The 18,546-nt window shown below is 48.5% G+C and overlaps 1 long non-coding RNA gene across 1 annotated transcript; it reads right to left on the minus strand.

The window, feature by feature from the left end:
• Window positions 1-600: 600 nt before the first annotated feature.
• On the minus strand, window positions 601-8,714 carry LOC110148562 (uncharacterized). The gene is made up of 4 exons (XR_002317201.2): window positions 8,434-8,714; window positions 7,145-7,230; window positions 2,423-4,622; window positions 601-1,704 (listed from the first exon to the last, which is right to left on the minus strand). It is a non-coding gene; the product is annotated as an uncharacterized lncRNA (long non-coding RNA).
• Window positions 8,715-18,546: the final 9,832 nt, after the last annotated feature.

Consider the following 18,546-nt stretch of genomic DNA (forward strand, 5'->3'; position numbering starts at 1 on the left):
GGGCTCCCAGGCTGGGGCCGCCTTTCGGATGCAGGCAGGCTTCCCCGTCCCCGGGGGCACTCTTGGGGACCTCAAACAGAAGGTCGCCGCAACCCCCGTTTCCTGGATCTGCTCAAAAAACTAGGGTGTTCTCCCGGGCCTAGCAGAGCTGGGGAGTGGGGGGTGGGTGCAGGCCGGTCTGCGGGCAGATGAGTGGATTATTTGGTGATTCTGGAGGTGGGGAAGCCCGGGAAGGAAGTATAACCTGATTCGGGTTGCTTTACCCCTCCCTGGTGTCCGCACCTTTAAGACAGGGATCCCCTTATGCCATTTCCTGCTTGCCTGTTTCAGTTAGGCTGAAGCCTTGACATTAAGGAACGTACTTGTGAAACAAGTCAGGCAAGGATGTATGGAACGGAAGGGCACCGTGAGGCCGATTGATTTTTTTTTGAAAGGGGGGGCATCTTAAAAAGCTGATGGATTCCACTTTCTGCTCCAGAACTCCTACGCCCATCAGCATCTTTTCACCAGATACAGTAAACACAATTTTCGGGCTGTCCGGCTTGGGTTTCTTCCACATCTCTTCAAAGGAACAAACCAAAACCACAAAAGGTAAAAAATATGTGTGCTTCGGACACTTTTTTTTTAAAAACTTTTTATTTTATATTGGAGTATAGCTGATTAACGTTGTGACAGTTTCAGGTGGACATCAAAACAACTCAGTCATACATGCATCTGGAAGACTTTTCAGTTCAAGAGCAAGCATAGGAATGTAAATGGACACCCCCCCCCCCCAAACATTTTGGGTTATGGCAAGCTTGGTTCTAGCACCTAGTGAAACAGCCTGAGTTATGACACTGCAAATTCTCTGAAGACAGTGCCAGAGCCACACGGCAGAGCTATAGAGCGCCTTTGGGTGGGTAACTAAGCTGTGTCCAACTCTTTTCGACCCCATGGACTGCAGCCCTCCAGGCTCCTCTGTCCATGGGATTTCCCCAGCAAGAATACTGGAATGGGTCACCATTTCCTTCAGAGTATCTTTCTGACCCAGGGATCGAATCTGCATCTCCTGCATTGGCAGGCAGATTCTTTACCACTGAGTCACCAGGGAAGCCCTTATAAGGCTCAACCTTTAAATAAATGCCCTGGCATCTGAACTAGGGCAGAATGTCAGCTTCAGAAAACTGGGGCGGGGGGCGTTCTCTGAAGTCAAGGAGTTAGGCAGGAGGAACTGGAGTTCTGCCACTTAGAAGAAAAGACGACCCGTGGATTGACGATCAGGTGTCTTTCTTGTGCCCCACACATGGAGCTGCTGGTCCCTGGGAAGGTGGCCTGTTAAGACTTGCTTGGGAAAGTTTAAGGGACCAAAGGGAAGGAAAGAGCTGGGAGCTGCAGTTCTATGAGGCGTGGGGCCTTCAGCACCTCAGCTGCTTCTGGTCCATTTCGAATTTGCATGACCAGCTCCGCGTAGTCATCATTTGTGAGAAACAGATCTCTGGCTTTTTTAAGCTTCGTGTGAATTCAGAGAAGTATAAGACGGTGTTCATTCCCTTATGTGGGCACTACAGATGGGGGCATCCCGCAGGCTACAAGACCATCATGAAGACTGTGTGGAATGGAGGAGGCTCGTACCTGTGACTGGAGGAAGTCCTACCTTGGTTCAGTGAGTGAACCCAGCACCAGAAGTGGACTCCTGCAGCCTTGTTCTCACTCTGGCGATTCCAACTGTTCAGGAAAATGGGAAAATGAGGGTTCACTCAGGGTCAGACTCCATTTGGGGGAAATATCATTTGTCCTCAAGAGATTCCTCTCTCTCCAAACCTCAGAAAAGACCTTCTGAACTTGCCAGAAGGTTGGAGAGAAGCACATGACACGGCCATTTTACTTAAAAAGGGGAAGAAAGTAAATTCTGCAAACCACAGACCAGTGAACTAGACATTGGGCCTGGGAAACATTCAGGACAGATGACTCATGAAAAACATCTGTGACCCCTCAGAAGAGGAAGCACCAGTGGCAAAGATCAAGTCATGCTGGGTTAACCATGAGATTTCAAGATACGAAATCTATACTGGTAATTCGAGGAAATATAGAACTAGTGTGTTTGGACCTGGGAGGTATATTTACCAGAATGTAAATGTGTAAGTGACAAAAGTCCAGGCAAACTGGTTTTTCAAAAAGAGGGAATATAGGGACTTCCCTGGTGGTCCAATGGTTAAGACTGAGCTTCCACTGCAGGCGGTGCAGGTTTGACTCAGGTGGGGGAACTGGGGTCCTGCATGCCTCAAGACACACCCCCCCCCAAAAAAAATGGTAAAGTGGTAATAGTAGGAATACAGTGGCTTACATGACTGAAAAGTTCTGGGGTTGGCCCAGCCAACCCCAGGGGCCAACTTGGATACAGGGGCCAAGTGACATCATCAGAACTTGGTCTCATCTCTCTCACCTTCTTGACTGCTTCCCTTTTAGGTGGGCTTCATTCTCAGATCAGATTCTTTTTTTTCAGGATTTTTTTTTTCCTTAGTATCTTTTCTTTTTTTTGAGTATCATTGCTTTACAATGCTGTGTAAGTTTCTGCTGCACAACAAAATGAATCAGCCATGTGTATACACGTTTCTTCCTGTAGAGGGCGCTTCAGGAGCAGGAGGCTATGAGCTCCTCTCCCAGTTGTATGACCTTCAGCACACTCCTTAAACTCGGTGGGCCTGTTTCTTCATCTGAACAAGGGGTCAGTCAATGCATGTTCATTCATTCATTTGCTGCGTATTGCACTGTCGCAGGAATGGGAGAGAAGGAGGAATTTTTAATAATGTGCCAGGGAGGAAGACACACTGAAGGGCAGGAGAGAGCCAGCTTGGGACTCCAGAGAATGCAGAGCCCAAGGCACAGGCCTGCTGCCCCCAAGGGCTCTACCTGCAGCCGGAGGCGAGGTGGCCCAGTGAAAAGGAATTCAGGAACAAGTCACTCCACTTTGGGTTGTTTAGACTTCCTGGGCCTTGTTCAACCCCTTGGGTTGGCGAGCTTCAGCCTTCTGGCTTCCCTGATCTGGCTGATGCATTCCACATCACAATCTCAGGGGAAAAAATGAGAAACCACCCAAACTCCATTCTGAATAAATTTCTGATTTTTCCACTATACAGCCCTTGGAAGTCTCTTTCTCTCCCACTGTTAAAGTACCAGCATACAAATCATAAATGTACAAGGCTGAATTTTTACCAAGTGAACATTCATACAACTAGCACCCAACTCAAGAGAAGATTACTAGCCCCCTAGTATCCCCACTACAGTGGTAGTCACAGCCCTGCCCTGTCTTCCTATACCAAAGGTCAGTTTTGCCCAATTTTGAGCTTTTATTCAACATCCTGTTTGTGAGATTTACTTGTGTGTAGTGGACACTTTCATTCTGTATAGTATTATATTTCACTGTATAGGTATACTACTATTTGTTCATTCTAGCCCCAAACTGCAAACAACCTGAATATCCATGAACAATGCTGTACTGTGTATTTCGGGAACATTCTATCACAAGTCTTTCCATCTGTCTTCAGTAGATATCCCTAACGGTCCTGTGGGGTGGTTTAACAATCACATTCCTGCCCCCAGCAGTGAAGTGGATGGAAGTCCCAGTTTCTCTGCATGCTCACCAGCACTTGGTGTTTTTTCATCTTAGCCATTCTAGTGGGTATGTAAATAGTATTTCATTGTGGTTGAAGTTTGCATTTCCCTGATGACTAATGAAAATTAGCATTTTTTCACGTTTGGATTTTCTTCTGTGAAGTACCTGTTCAAGTGTTTTGCCAATTGTTCTATTGGGTTGTCTCATTTATTTTAAATTTTTATGTATTTAAAAATGGATACACGGTTTACAAACCTAACAAGTTACAAACCTATTCCTTGTACATTTTCCCAGGAATTGTATATATAAACATATATATTCCCCAGATCTTCTTTTTCAAATACACAATTTTACACCATAGTTAGTTGGTGATGGACAGGGAAGCCTGGCATACTGCAGTCCATGGGGTAGCAGAGTCAGACATGACTGAGCAACTGAACTGAACTGACATCATAGAGTTAATATACCTCAAAGATCACTGCACAGTATTCCATTCCTATGTATAACATACTCTACTTAATATACTGACAGCATATAGGGCGATGCAGTTTTTTGCTTCTACAAACATTCTACTGTAAATACTGAAGTGCAAATATCTTTGTGTGCATGAGGGACACTATCTGGAGGATAAATTGCTGAGTGGGATTGTTGGGTCAAAGGGTAAATACAATTAAATTTTTGTGATTCATACTTCTATCTTGCTCTGCAAAGAGCTGAGTAAAGTGACAATTGCACCAATTTGGTCTTCCTGGCCAACACACAGAATCGCCAAACTTTAATGTTCATCAACTGACTAGGTGAAAAATGGGATCTCCTGATACTCTTAAATCTGCATTCATTCCTTTTACTTTGAATGAGGCTGAGCATCTTTCCATGTGGTTGAACAGAGGCTCCACTTTAAAAGAACCATCTCGTGGGATGAGTGGTTAGCTGCACACTAGCTCCTGATGGATACACAGAACTGATCCTGGGGCTGAGATGTCCTCATTCCTGTGAGGACGTCCAGTGGCAGGTGTTTGGTTCCATGGGCCTTAAGAAATCAAGGAGAGACAAAAAAAAAGTGTGTTGAACCACAGTCTCAAAACAGGAAGAAACCTTAGAAATCAAGTCTAATCTTGTATTTTTTTAGAGATTAAAAAAAGCTGAGGCTTAGAGAAGGGAAATGACTTGCAGAAGACCACATATCAAGTCTATTGAGAAAGAGATGAAAATCCTTGATAAGAGTTGAATTGTTTTTGTCAACTGTTGTCATCCTGTTAGATATTTTAATGAATGATTTCATCATGCTATTTCCTTTAACAACAGGGCAATTTTCAAGTTACAGTAAACAAGCCCATACAAGTGTGGGGGCTGAGGAGAATTACAAGTCTTTTTGTGAAAGACTTTGAAATGGGTCACAAAATTATTGTGTGTCTTCAGTGGACAACTAGGTGTTGTCATGCACACCCTTGGGTTATCTGGGTCTAAGGATCTTTTTGTTTGCTTTAAGCTATTTCTAACTCTATAGGATTATTATTATTTTTTTTTTTTTGGCAGCATCAGGTCTTAGCTGCAACACTAGGGACCTTTCATTGTGGTGAAGGGACTCAGTAGCTGTGGCATGTGTGGGCTTAAGTGCCTCCCAGCACACGGGATCTTAGTTCCCAGGCCAGGGATCAAACCTATGTCCCCTGCATTAAAAGGCGGATTCTTAACCACTGGACCATGAGGGAAGTTCCACTCTATAGGTTTAAAATTTATTTATTTATCTATTCATTTATTTGGCTGTACTAGGTATTAGTTGCAGCACTTGGGATCTTTAGTTGCAGTGTGTGGGATCTAGTTCCCTGACCAGGGATCAAACTTGGTCATCCTGCACTGGAAGTGCGCAGTCCCAGCCACTGGACCCAACAGGGGAGTCCCAACTCTATAGGTTCTGGAGAATAGGCAGCAAGGCAAGTGATTCTATACCAAGGCTGTTGCCCCAGAATCTTACCCTTGCCCCTCCTTCAAATGAAATCAGTGTGTTTTTTTTCTCTTTAATTTACTTAATTTTTAAATTTTTGGCTGTAACATGTAGCATGCAGGATCTTAGTCCCTGACTAGGGGTCGAAACTGTGCTTCCTGCAGTGAAAGCTCAGAGCCCTAACTACTGGGACCACCACAGAACTCCAAAAGCAATCATTCTTATCTAAGAATATCCTGTGGACAGAGGAGTCTGGTGGGTTACAGTCCATGGGGTTGTAAAGAGTTGGACATGACTGAGCGACTGAGCACCCACAAGCACACATGTTTCAGGAGGAAGATGCAAAGAGAAAAAGTAACAAGAACTGATTAGAACAAACTAGGCCAAAGACTGGGGAAGATTTGGCTTCCTCCAGTGGACCTTGAGTCTCATTATCAGCTCACTCTAATATATTAGCACACACTAAATGACACGCTCACCAGTGCCAGGACAGTTGACAACTGCCAGGACAACAACTGAAAAAGCCCGTATAAGCACTGTAGGGAAGAGGGCAACAGTGCCAGGTCCAAACCACACCCCTGTTCTCCAGTAAGTCAGGAATATTCTTTCCACTCCTTCCAATTCCTTCCTTTTAACCTTCACCTTCTAATATATTTGGTGGCTCCACCAGAATGGGGTTGAAAGCTGATTTGCAAACTAGGTTCCCCCCTTCCATCCTTTGGCCATTGAATATAGCTTGTGTGATTCCGCTCTCAGCACCGCTTTCAGGAAAAAGACAAGACGTCTCCATGCAAGTCCAGTTGACCTGCATGGTAACAATTCTTGCCCACCGATCTCTGACATTCAAATGAAACTTGTCTGGCAGAAATTCAACTGACTTCCCCACTGTAGAAGCCAGTTTCGATTTGGTTCAATTAAACAAATTCTTTTTTTAAATTTTTTGGCCACACCGTGGGATGTGGGATCTTAGTTCCCCAACCAGGGACTGAACTCATGCCCTCTGCATTGGGAGTGTAGTCTTAACCACTGGCAGCATTCCTGACTGCCTACAGTCAGGAACCCAAAGATTCTGGGTTCATCTTTGAACCACTTGTATCATTCATCTTACCTACTTTTTCCCTCATAAATTAGTGAGTTAAATCTTTGACATGTGTTTATATTTGTATGAGAGTCATGATTTAACTTTTAAAATTTCTCAGATCTGATTGTTGTGTTTATTAACTTATTTTTAAAGATACTTTTGTGGGGAAGGATAAATTAGGAGGTTGGGATTAACATATACACACTTCTATATATAAAACAAATAACCAACAACAACATACTGTATAGGACAGGAATTATACTCAATATTTTGCAATAATCTATAAGGGGAGAGAGTCTGAAAAGGAACATATACACATATATGTATAACTCAATCACTGGGCTGTATACCTGAAACTATATTGTAAATCAACTATACTTCAATATTTAAAAAGATATCTCTTCACGTTGTTCATAGCAAGTGTATCTTAAGCATAGCAACCACTTGCAGTCTCGACATTATCCAAAGACAATCATCCTTTCTTTCAGCCTATACAAAAAGAATTGTGCACAGATTGGAAGCCTACCTCTCTTTTCTTCCTTATTGTGGAAATAAATATGCCAGGAGATAGGAGGGCTTCCCTGATGGCTGGCTCATCGGTAAAGAATCGGCCTGCAATACAAGAGACACAAAAGACTCTGGTTCAATCCCTGGGTCAGAAAGATCCCCTGGAGGAGGAAATGGCAACCCACTCCAGTATCCTTGCCTGAAAAACCCCACTGACAGAGGATTAACAGTCCAAAGGGTCAGAGTCGGATACAACTGAGTGAATAAGCACAGGAGACTGAATGAGGGTTGACTGAATGTATGAAAGTGAAAGTCGCTTAGTCATGTCAGACTCTTTGCGACCCCATGGACTATACAGTCCATGGAATTCTCCAGGCCAGAATACTGAAATGGATAGCCTTCCCCTTCTCCAGGGGATCTTCCCAACCCAGGAATCGAACCCAGGTCTCCTGCATTGCAGGCGGATTCTTTACCAGCTGAGCCACAAGGAATGTATGCTGCTGCTACTGCTGCTAAGCCGCTTCAGTCGTGTCTGACTCTGTGCGACCCCATAGACGGCAGCCCACCAGGCTCCCCCGTCCCTGGGATTCTCCAGGCAAGAACACTGGAGTGGGTTGCCATTTACTTCTCCAATGCATGAAAGTGAAAAGTGAAAGGGAAGTCGCTCAGTCGTGTCCGACTCTTAGCGACCCCAAGGACTGCAGCCTACCAGGCTCCTCCGTCCATGGGATGTTCCAGGCAAGAGTACTGGAGTGGCGTGCCATTGCCTTCTCCGACAAGGAATGTATAGCACTATATTAAAGGCACAGGCACAGTAACAAAAATCTTAAACTTTTAAAAGTTGGAATTCAATGACTAATGCACCTTTTACTTCCAAAAGCTTAGCTATATAAGCATATCTGGGAGCAAGAATGGTAAACTGTGAGAAGGTGGCTTGCAGATAATGAGATTCTATCCTTCACCCTCAATTAGTTTCTATCAATCTTACAAGTTAGTGGAAGTTAGTTACAAGTTAGTACTTAAAGAATTTAACAACAAACACTAACTGAGCGCCTACTTCCCAGCCCTGCGGAAATTGTTCCCATTATAGGAAATACTCCCCAACCACCACACACAGACTCAAAAAAAAGCTAACCACGTTTCTACCTTCGACAAACTTAGGACTCAGCATCTGTAAAGGGGCCGCTGGGACACTGTGGTGTCCAGCCCCCCCGAGGCTGTTAATCGGGAATCATGCTTACAGCGGCGCTTCCCCTTCCCCCAACGCGCTTTCCGGCCCAGGCGTCCCCCTGGCGCGTCTCCACTAACCCGCGATCAGGTTTCTCATCCCCGTGCGCCGGACGCACAGCTCACACCTCTCGCGCTCTTCTCCCGCGCCGCCGCGGGCCCCTGGACACGCGGGTCCGAAAGCCTGCGGCAGCCCGTAGCCCCCATCCTTTCTCTTCCCCAGACGTCAGCTTGCACGGATCTCTTTATTTTAGAAAGCGGACCTTGAGACTATGAAGGGCCATCTTTCCCTGCGAACTTCCAGTTTTAGGACCCGAGGTCCCAGAGTCTCAGAAGCCCCGCCCCCGCCCCCGCCGCGGCGCGGCCGGATTTGCGCAAGCGCGCGCCGCCGACCCCGGGCGGTTCACTTCCGGGAGCCGAGCCTCCGCGCTTCCCGGGCCGGCCTCCGGGTCTCGTGTCCCCCTGGGCGGCCGACCCCCTCCGACCGGCCCGGCGGGACCGAGCCGAGCCGCGGGGCCCGCCGTGGCCCGGCCATGAGCGCGGCCGCATGATGCGTCCCTGCCTCGGCCGCTGCAGTCGCCGCCGCCGCCGCCGCCGCCGCCGATCGGGAGGAGCCGCAGCGCCGGGCGACCCCGCCCGGGCCTCGGGTGAGCTCGGCGGGCCGGGTCGGGCGGGCTGCTGGCACCCGGCTCTCCCGGCCAATCCGGGCCCCCCCGTCCGCCAGTCTCGGGCCCCTTGCTCCGTCCTGCTCCACCGTGCCCCGCCGCACCTGCGACCTTCCCGAGTGCCTCTCGGGGGCACCTCTGTGCTGGCGCTTGACTCCTTCCTCTGCCGGGTGTCTCCTCGTCCCTCCTTGCTGCACCTCTCGGGGTAGGGCCCGAATTGCAGCCCCAGCTTGTTGCCTGACCTTGGGCGTGACACTCAGCTCTCCCAGCCACAGTTCCCTCCTTTTGATAGCTAATAAGGGGGTGGTTGTTAGGGCCAGAAGACACAGTAGCTATAAACCCTCTGTAAGCTGTAAAGAGTAGTTTATTGGCTTGCATTACAATAGGCTTTCTTAAACATCGCCTATGGCTTCTCAAATGCGCCTGTTCTTCACTCCTTTATACGTTTTTAGCTTTTCCTTTTTGTTCTTTGCCAGCTCCCTCCTCTTCTCTTTCTCTGTCCAGGATCTTTTCAGAGGTTACCTACCAGGCCACCTGGGACAGCCAGGTCAGCCTTCAGGGCAGTGTTTCAATCTTGCTGCAGCCAGAATCATCTCTCCTGAGGAGTCATTGCTGCTGGAACTGTCTCTCTTCGCTGTTGGATGGAGACACTTTACTGGCTTGTGGGTAACCGGTTTTATGAGTGTAAGAACTGTCCACAGAGCTGCTTTGTAGCTTTTTTTGCTGACCAGGTCCTGTAAAATGCAGTCCAATTAATGCTACAGTGTTTAACATTTGCAGTCTGCTTAGCATTTGTACTTAATGCACATAGATTTATCTATTTTACTGCTACTGTCTCAAATCTCAGTCTAGAAAGCTAGACCCCCGTCCGCCAATCTCGGGCCCCTTGCTTGAGGGTCTGGAAATCTCGGTCAACATATATTCCTTCTTAGACTATTCACCTCAAAGACAGTGAATTGAATCTTCTGATACTTTTACAACTTTGAATTTTTTTCAAAATCAGACCTAGTTTTTTGATACTGTCTTACAACTTTTATGAAGCCAAAGGCAACTTTCAAAAGTCACCTTGTTAAATTTGCTTGTTAGTAGGTTGGGATACTTGATTAAAGAGAAAATCACTGGGGTATTTGAAAAAATGGGGTGGAACACACATGTTAAATTGCATCTCTTGAACATTCTGGTAAAAATGGAAGGATCGGAGTGATGGACACTATTTGGATTGTGTACTTTCTGGAATGAGGCTGGTAGGTTAACTTTTGAGTTGTGAGGTGGAGGAGAATGAGACTAAATGAAGGCAATTTCCTAAAGAATTCATAAAACAACAGGTGAAACTCTCTGCACACATCTCAAGTCAAAGTCAAATGAGTAGACATGTATACAGAGTTTGTTTTGTTTTGTTTAAACCAGTGACTCAGAGCCTGCCTCGATTATAGTGAGTGAATTGGGAAATACTGGCATGACTAGAATGACCTCAGTGAGAGAGAAAATACTGAAAGGAACTCTGTATAAGAACTGTCTTGAGCCAGTCAAGAGCCTGGACGTGCCTTTCCACTTTTACTGAAACTGTTCCCTGCAGGCTTGAACCCTTTGGTGACATAAGTAATATCATCTTTGTTAATTTGAGGAACTGGACTGAACAGTAAGTTCTTATATGAAGTTAATGCTTGGGATGAATTGAGTACTAGTTTTCCTGATGATTCCAGACCGTCCCTGCTCCAGACCATGCTGAACAGCTCTAAGGATAGTTTTCTTAAAGCAGCTTTTTGGGGGTCAGTCAGTTCAGTCACTCAGTCGTGTCCAACTCTTTGCAACCCAATGGACTGCAGCACATCGGGCTTCCCTGTCCATCACCAATTCCTGGAGCCTACTCAAACTCATGTCCATTGAGTCCGTGATGCTATCCAACCATTTCATCCTCTGTTGTCCCCTTCTCCTCCCGCCTTTAATCTTTCCCAGCATCAGTGTCTTTTGGGGGGGTATGTTTCTTTAAAGTAATGTTTTATTTAATTTTTTGGCCACACCATGAGGCTTGGTGTGAGAACTTAGTTCCCTGAGTCAGGAATTGAACCCATGCTCTAAGTGGTGAAAGCAGAGTCCTAACCACTGAACTGCCAGGGAATTCCCTAAAGTAATGGTTTAATTATAAAATTAATATATATTTGTTTTGTTTTAAAAAAAAATCAAACACTAGAGCAGAGCATAAAATATAGAGTCCCAAGCATGTCCCCAAAGCCAGTGTCACGTTAACAACTTGTGTGTGCCCCTTCAGCTGTAGTACCCAAGAACTGAGCCACCCGCAGAGCTGGTCAGCTACAAAGGCCAGAGGGAACAGTTTACCTTGTCTGTACTTTGGTCTGCCTGTTCAGGGATGGCATTTCATCAGTCACTTGCCTCTGATTTTTTTTCTTTCTCTTTCACCCACTTCTTTGCCTCTATCTACAGACATGTTCTTGTCTCGATTACTGCTTGATTCCATTCTTGAAAAAGCACCAGTAGAATTTTATTAATTGTCTGATAAAATCCAGATTCCTCATGGGGCCAAGATAATGCCTTATATTGGTACAGCACCTCATAGTTTTGAAAACACTTTATCCTGCAGTGCTCTCTGTGTCTTGGGTGCTTGGTAAATGTTTGGTGAATGAATGATCTTGCTGGGCAGAGTGGGAGTCTTCTAAGGAGGAGACAGCAGGAGCAGAAGCACGGGGCCGGGGGTGGGGGGCGGTGTGCACAGACACAGCAGGGAAACAGCGGGAAGGCTGGGCGAAGAGCCCAGAGAGGCCCGGGAGCCAGATTCAGTGGAGCCCTGAATGCCATGGCCCCAGGGCTTGGCCCCTCTATCGGTTAGATTCTGCAGAGGGACAGTGAGAGGTGAGGGAGCCTGAGCTTGGGTCGTGGGAAGGCGGGCCGGGGAAGGGCTGAGCGGTAACAAGTGTCAGCAGCTCCTAGGAGGAGGGATGGGGAGGAGGACTTGGGTCTCGAGGGGAAGGTGCATAGTAAACCCTGGGTGTGCGGGGAGCATTATCAGTTAATGGGAGGAGAGGCCGGCTCTGTTAAGCCGGCGGTTTAGGTCATTCCGGGAGAGGGCACGGGGCGTGTGCAGCCCCAGTAATTAGCAGGAGCAGTCAGGATAGAGAGGCTTCCAGCTTCTCTTGAGACAGCCTTTTACAGCGTTATCTTGGTTGAAATGCTTTTAATTCTTAGCATTCTGTATTTCCAAAACTCACTGTTACAGAATGCATTTTCTAAAACCAAGTGCTCTGGGAGGCCATGTGTTTTAATGGAAGAACATGGGCTTTGGAGTCAAAACTCCGAAGTTTTTTTTTTCTTAAACAGACCCCCACCTGACTGACAAGCTGTGGCTGTGGTACGGGGATAAAGGTGGGGGCTTTGGTACTTTGTCCTTGTGGCTTCGAGGCTGCTCCGTGCAGCCGGTGCACTCCTGGGGACACACCCAGAATAAACCCTGCTACTGGGGGTCTCTTCCCCCCGGCCCTGGTCCTAACCTGTCCACATTACCCCACCCCAGGCTCCCAATTTTGACTCTTTTCCCTAGTCCTTTCGTGTTCCTGTGGGCTTCATTTTTGCTTTTTCTTCTCTCACTCAACAGGTATTTGCAGAGTTCAGGGTGTGCCGGGGAGAAGAGTAGAACATTCCATTGAGGTGATGTCAGTGGAAGGAGACAGTGGGGGTGGGAGGGAGGTGAGGGGGAGGTCCACAGGCCCCGCTTGGGGAGGCTGGGGGTTTTGTTCTAACTGTAGAGGCAGCCACTGGCTGGATTTGATAAACCCGGGAGTGGCAGGGTCTGACTTCTATCTGTTAAAACTGGCTCCAGATGCTGACTGGGGAATGGGTTAGGAGCCAGAGAGTAGGCTGGGGGTTGCGCAGAGGCCGCGAGTGTATAACAGTGCTGGTTCATGCAGCCTAGGTGAGGGCTCCTGAGCCTTCATCAGGCGAGGCAGGCTGGTGGAGGGTGGCGCACATCTAGGCATGTTTTGAAAGTCAAGCTCACAGGACCTGCTCATGGGTGAAGTGTGGAGGGCTGGGGGAGAAAAGTGACGTGAAGGGTGTGTCCTGATTTTTGACTTTGGCAACTAGGTGGGGGTGCAGGTGCCGTTTATCAAGATGACAAGGTGGGATCCCAGCAGTTTGGTGGGTGGAGAGGTTTCTGCTTTGACCTGACTGTGGTCTTGTTGAGTAACCGGTCAGAGACACTCAACAGCACATTCTTCATTTGGGGGTTTCCCACATGCATCTTCTCTAACTTCATGGAACTGAGCTCTTGGAGATCAGCTGGAGAGCACACAGCCAACGAGGAAAACCCAAGACCCCGTCTGAGCACCCCAACACTGAGGTGCCTGTGGAGAGAGGGGCCTGCCAGGAGTCTGGGAGTGGCTGGCAGGGAAGGGGAAGAAGCCCACATCGCCCCCACCTCCACCGAGAGCCTTGGCTCCTTCTGTGTTTCTGCTTGTCCTCTTTTGTTTTAGTATGAAGGACCTTTCGAGAGAGGTTGCATAAGTTTACTGTTCACAGAATGGCCGATGTGCCAGCGTACCACTGAGACTTGGCTTCGGTCCGTTGTTTTTTTTCCCTCAAAGGTTTATATTCCGTTCTTCCGCTTCAGTAATTTGAGAAGAAAATAGTGGTTCATATGGCATACATTATTGCTCTGGTTTCAAAGCCCGAACTAAATCTTTCATGATTGCAAATGGATGGAAAGAACATTTAAGAACGTAGTTGCAGTTGCAGTGAATGCACTGGGATAGGTGATCTGCACGCTCCCCTCCTTCAGGGAGGAGCCTGTGTCCCTGTTGTCTCCCCGCCTCACCCAGGCCTGTGCTGGCTCACTCACACCGGGCTGCAGCCATGCTGCCCTTCTCCTAAGCTCCCCTGCTAAGAGCAGCCCGTTGGCGGGGCCACGTGTGACATCTTCCCGTTATCCCCGGTGACGGCACCTCCTTGGAGTTCTTAAAATTCTCCCTGGAAGCTTATTTTTTGGTCATAATTATTTCTCTTACATCATAGTAAGTTGAGAAAATAACAGGAAATCCAGAGAATGAACTTTAGACCAAATGACGGAAAATGTACCAGGGTGGATCATTAAAGGATAAATCACACACACAGGTGCCCCTGCTGACCCAGCCTCAGGCCCACCTGGCTCCCGAGCCCGCCCGCCAGGCCTGTGTGTGCCGACCACTCCAGCCGCCGTGCGCCTGCCCCCGTCTGCTCCTTCCTGGCCCTGCTCTGGGTCGTGGCAGTCCCTCCTGGTTGCCTGCCTTCCTCCTTCCATCCCAGTCGTACTTGGTTAGTGATGGCTCTAAAACATCTGTTTACCAAAGCCCCAGTGTCTCCCTCTGCAGCAGAACGAAGTGCGGAATTCCAGATGTCCTAGCTTGGCCTCTGGGTGCTTCCTGGGCGGCCCCGGCCTCCTTCCCTGCCTCCCTTACGCTGGGGGCGGGGTGGGAGGTGCTGCAGCCCGTGGGTTCCCTCTCCTTCCTCCGTGCCTCTTGCACCGTTGCCTTCCTAGTGGTCACCGTTCTGTTCTCTGGACAGGATGAGCTGTTGTCGGCTCTCTCCGTCACCCTCTGCCGTCACTGGGGGAAACACCGAGACACCACTCTGCAGGCAGGTTCCCATCTCTGGTGTGTGAGCGCTCGTGGGCCGGGGGCCTGTCTGCGGTTGAGCATCCTGCGGGCCTCGCGTGGTGTCTGGAGCTTGGGGGCCCGCCCCCACGTCTGAATGCAGCAGATCTCAGGGCGCTGCATCTATTTCTCACGCCGCCTCTGTGCCCGAGGCAGAGATTTGCTTACTGCTTTTTTTTATAGGTCAGCAGTGGGTGTCTGAAGAGTAGAACAATGCTGAGTGTAAAAGCAGCGCGTTAATGTAAACATGAACACCAGACTCTAGGGTAGGCATTCCTGTTACTGCAATAGCAACTGATCCCTGAAGAATACTGATGTCTTTTGTTTACTTGTTTTCCGTTTGTTTATGAGATGCATTTTCTGTCTATAGGCATGAAGAGAAAACACTGGGGGAGGAGATTAATAAGACACTTGCGCACAGATACTGTCAAGGGTCGATTGAGACAGGGCCTGGCTCAGAGGCAGAGTCCGCGGGGAGAGCACCTAGAACGTGGCTGTTACCGCCCCCTTCACACCTGCGCACGCACCTGTGCAGGTGGTTTTTTCTCTTCAGTTTTTAGTTGAGGTATAATTCATGTAAAATGAAACGGACAATTTTAAGTGTGTAATTTTTTGTTTTATTTTAAAATATGTATTCGGCATGCTGAGTTTGCTGCAGCATGTGGGATCTGGTTCTCTGACCAGGGACTGAACCCGGGCCCCTATCTTAGGGCTGCGTCCTAGCCCCTGGACCAGCAGGGAAGCCCCCTAACTGTCCTCTAACAGTTTGCTGAGTTTTGTCCTGACAGTGTGTGTGTGTCTATAGCCTGCTGCCCTGGCCACGTAGGGGACTTTGCATCAAATCAGAAAGCTGCCTTGGGGTCCCTGTCCTTCCCTCTTGTGGTCCAACCCCATCCTGAGTTCTTTCAAAGTACATTAGCTTTGCTTGGTTAGAGGGCCATGGAGATTGACTCCTACTGAATACATTCTTCTGTGTCTGGTTTCTTTCACTTAGCCACACTGTTGCATGTATCTAAACCCCCCCCCCATTTTTTAGTATGAGTTGTATGAATAACCATGGTGTGTTTGTTCATCCCCTGGGGAGGGATGTTTGGGCGTTCTGGTTTGGTGGATGTGATGAACGGAGCAGCAGTGACCAGCTGTGTGCATGTTCTGTGTTCACACTCACGCGTGTGTGCTCACTCACTCAGTCGTGTCCAGCTCTGCAAACCCAGGGACTGTGGCCCACCAGGCTCCTCTCTCTGTGGCATTTCCCAGGCAAGAATGCTGGAGTGGGTTGCCATGTTCTTCTCCAGGGGATGGTCCTGACCCAGGAATCAAACCCGCATCTCCTGCATTGGCAGGCGGATTCTTTACCAGTTAGCCACCTGGGAAGCCTGGGTCACATTCACCTTGAGGTAAATACCTAGAAGTGGAATTTCCAAGTCACAGGGCGGGTGTTTGGTTTAACTTGGAGAAAGTGCCAGACCACTTTCCAAAGTGGTTGCTGTGTTGGTTACTTTTTAAAATTTATGAAAGTAACTGGGGATTTGGCCTCACTGTAGAGATTCTGCTTAGGCCCGAGGCCTGGGATGCATTGACCTGTGTTTTGCAGAGTCAGTTTTCTTTTAAAACACTGCTAACATAAGCTCATTTGAAGATATTCAGAATGAATGTGAATGAAAAGTGGAAAATATTACTAAGCATAATTAGGCATTACTGGTTCAGCACGTTATTCAGCATTTAAAGTTGTTGGCTACTGCATAGATATTTGAATAAAGTTACTCTATGTAAATGCCATATTTTAAAAGTCAGCTCTGGGCTTCCCTGGTGACTGAGTGGTTGAAGAATCCGCCTGCCAATGCAGGAGACATGGGTTCGATCCCTATCTGGGAAGATCCCTCATGCCATGGAGCAGCTAAGCCCGAGCACCACCACTCCTGAGCCTGTGCCGGGAGCCGCAGCTGCGGAGGCCCACATGCTGACAGCCCGTGTCCCGCGAGAAGAGAAGCCGCGGCAATGAGAACCCCACGCACCCCAACTAGAGAGCCCCCTGCTCTCTGCAGCTGGAGGAGAGCCTGCAGAGCAACGAAGACCCAGTCAGCGAAAATAAATACGTCAAGTTATAAATACACACAGTTATCAGAAAGAAGGTCACCTACTGCAGTTTAAGCAGCTTGTGGTTCATGGCCGCATGTGTTACTAAGAGTTCCGAAGGCACTCAGAGTCACAGGGACACCAGAGAGCTTTGGTGTGCGGGCCAGCGCTGGCTGTGGGCAGGAGGTTGTCCAGCTCAGCGTGGAGGCGGGCAGGGGAGCCTGACCCCAGAGCCAGCATGGCGGAAGGGGGCGCACGTGGCCAGGATGCGGCGAGCAGCCCCTGGTTCCTGGGGGACCCAGAGCCCGTGCCCTGGAGGAGACCAGGGAAGCTTAGCCTACCTGCTCCCCAGTCCCACCAGTGCCCTGGCGCCTCACCGTCCTTCACGCCAGCCCTCTGGCGTCTTAAGTTAGGGGTCTTGGTTTGAGAAAACAGACACCAGCCGAGGGTTTGCCCAGCAGAGCAGTGTCACACTGTAGGACACGGGGTGCAAATGGAGCGGGCTGGCCTTCAGGCGCTGCGGCTGGGGCCTGGGGCAGCAGTGGAACCGTGCCAGGAAGGACGTCTCGGCTGGGGGCTGCCTTTGCCAGACATCCCATTGTTTGGAAGTTGGTCCTCTGATTCCTTCTCTCCTATGGTCTTTCTGACTGTTTTTCAGTTTGTTTTTTAGTTGATTTACAATTCTGTGTCAGTTTCAGTGTACAGCAGAGTGATTCGATTATATATATATATGTACACACACACATATGCACACGCATGTGTGTGTGTGTGTGTGTGTGTGTGTGTGTGTATTCTTTTCCACATTCTTTGCCATTATCATTCTTACAAGGTGTCAAACGCAGTTCCCTGTGCTATAGAGCAGGTCCTTGTTGCTTATCTAGTTTCTATACAGTAGCATGTATCTGTTAATCTCAAACTCCTATTTCCCCTGCCTCTTTTTTGTTTAATTCTCCTTTCTGGGAGGCTTTCCACTCTCTCTTCCAATCCTGTTTTTAAGATTTTAAAATTCTATCATATTATTTTTCAATAAGTAGGAAGTTCTCAGAATGTTCCTCTTTGTCTCACAAATGCAGTCTCTTATTTCTTCGGTTTTCTTCCCTGTGCATTATACCTGCTCTCAACTCCTGTTTCCCTCTGGCTTCTTTCTGGGGCTCTGTCTCTCATGAGACCTGGTTGGAGCTTTCTCCAAAATATCTGACTCTTGGCTCGCTGACATTTAAGCATGAGATCTGCCAGGCGCGTGGAGGGGGCCGTGTCTGTGGTCAGCTGGCCTCTGGCGGCCCTGCTCTTGGGGAAGCCTGGCGGCACTCTGCCCTCTCTGGGGGATACCCCCACCTCGTGTCAGTCGGCCTTTCTTCCTGGGCCAGATGAGTGCTTCCAGGAAGGCTGTGTCTGCTCGCCCACCTGCCAGTGAGCCCAGTGAGCCCTGGCCGCTCCTTCCCGTCCCACCTGCTCACTCGTGCCCCCCTCCCAGGGCCCTTCCCCCGGGGGCCCTGGCGCACCTCTCACCTCTCACTCCCATCGTTTGCTGCAGTTCCTCGGCTGTGGCTGGGGAAACAGTTACCTGTTGAAATGCAGCCTGACTAGATTTGGTCTGGGTTATCCCCAGGCCTCTTTCTCGAAGGATTTTGGCTTACAGGTTTTATTTAAAACCGGGGCTAATGTAACAGGGGGGTAAAATGGACAGGTTTAAAATTTTCAGGATTCTGAGTCAATTTACTAGCAAGGAAAACCTACAGGAGTCATGATTTCACAAAGATAGTTCTGAATGCCAGAACAAGTAACTTTTCTAATTAGATTTTATTATCTTCCAG

The sequence above is a fragment of the Odocoileus virginianus genome, chromosome 20, assembly GCF_023699985.2.
Source record: "Odocoileus virginianus isolate 20LAN1187 ecotype Illinois chromosome 20, Ovbor_1.2, whole genome shotgun sequence".
Lineage (NCBI taxonomy): Eukaryota > Metazoa > Chordata > Mammalia > Artiodactyla > Cervidae > Odocoileus > Odocoileus virginianus.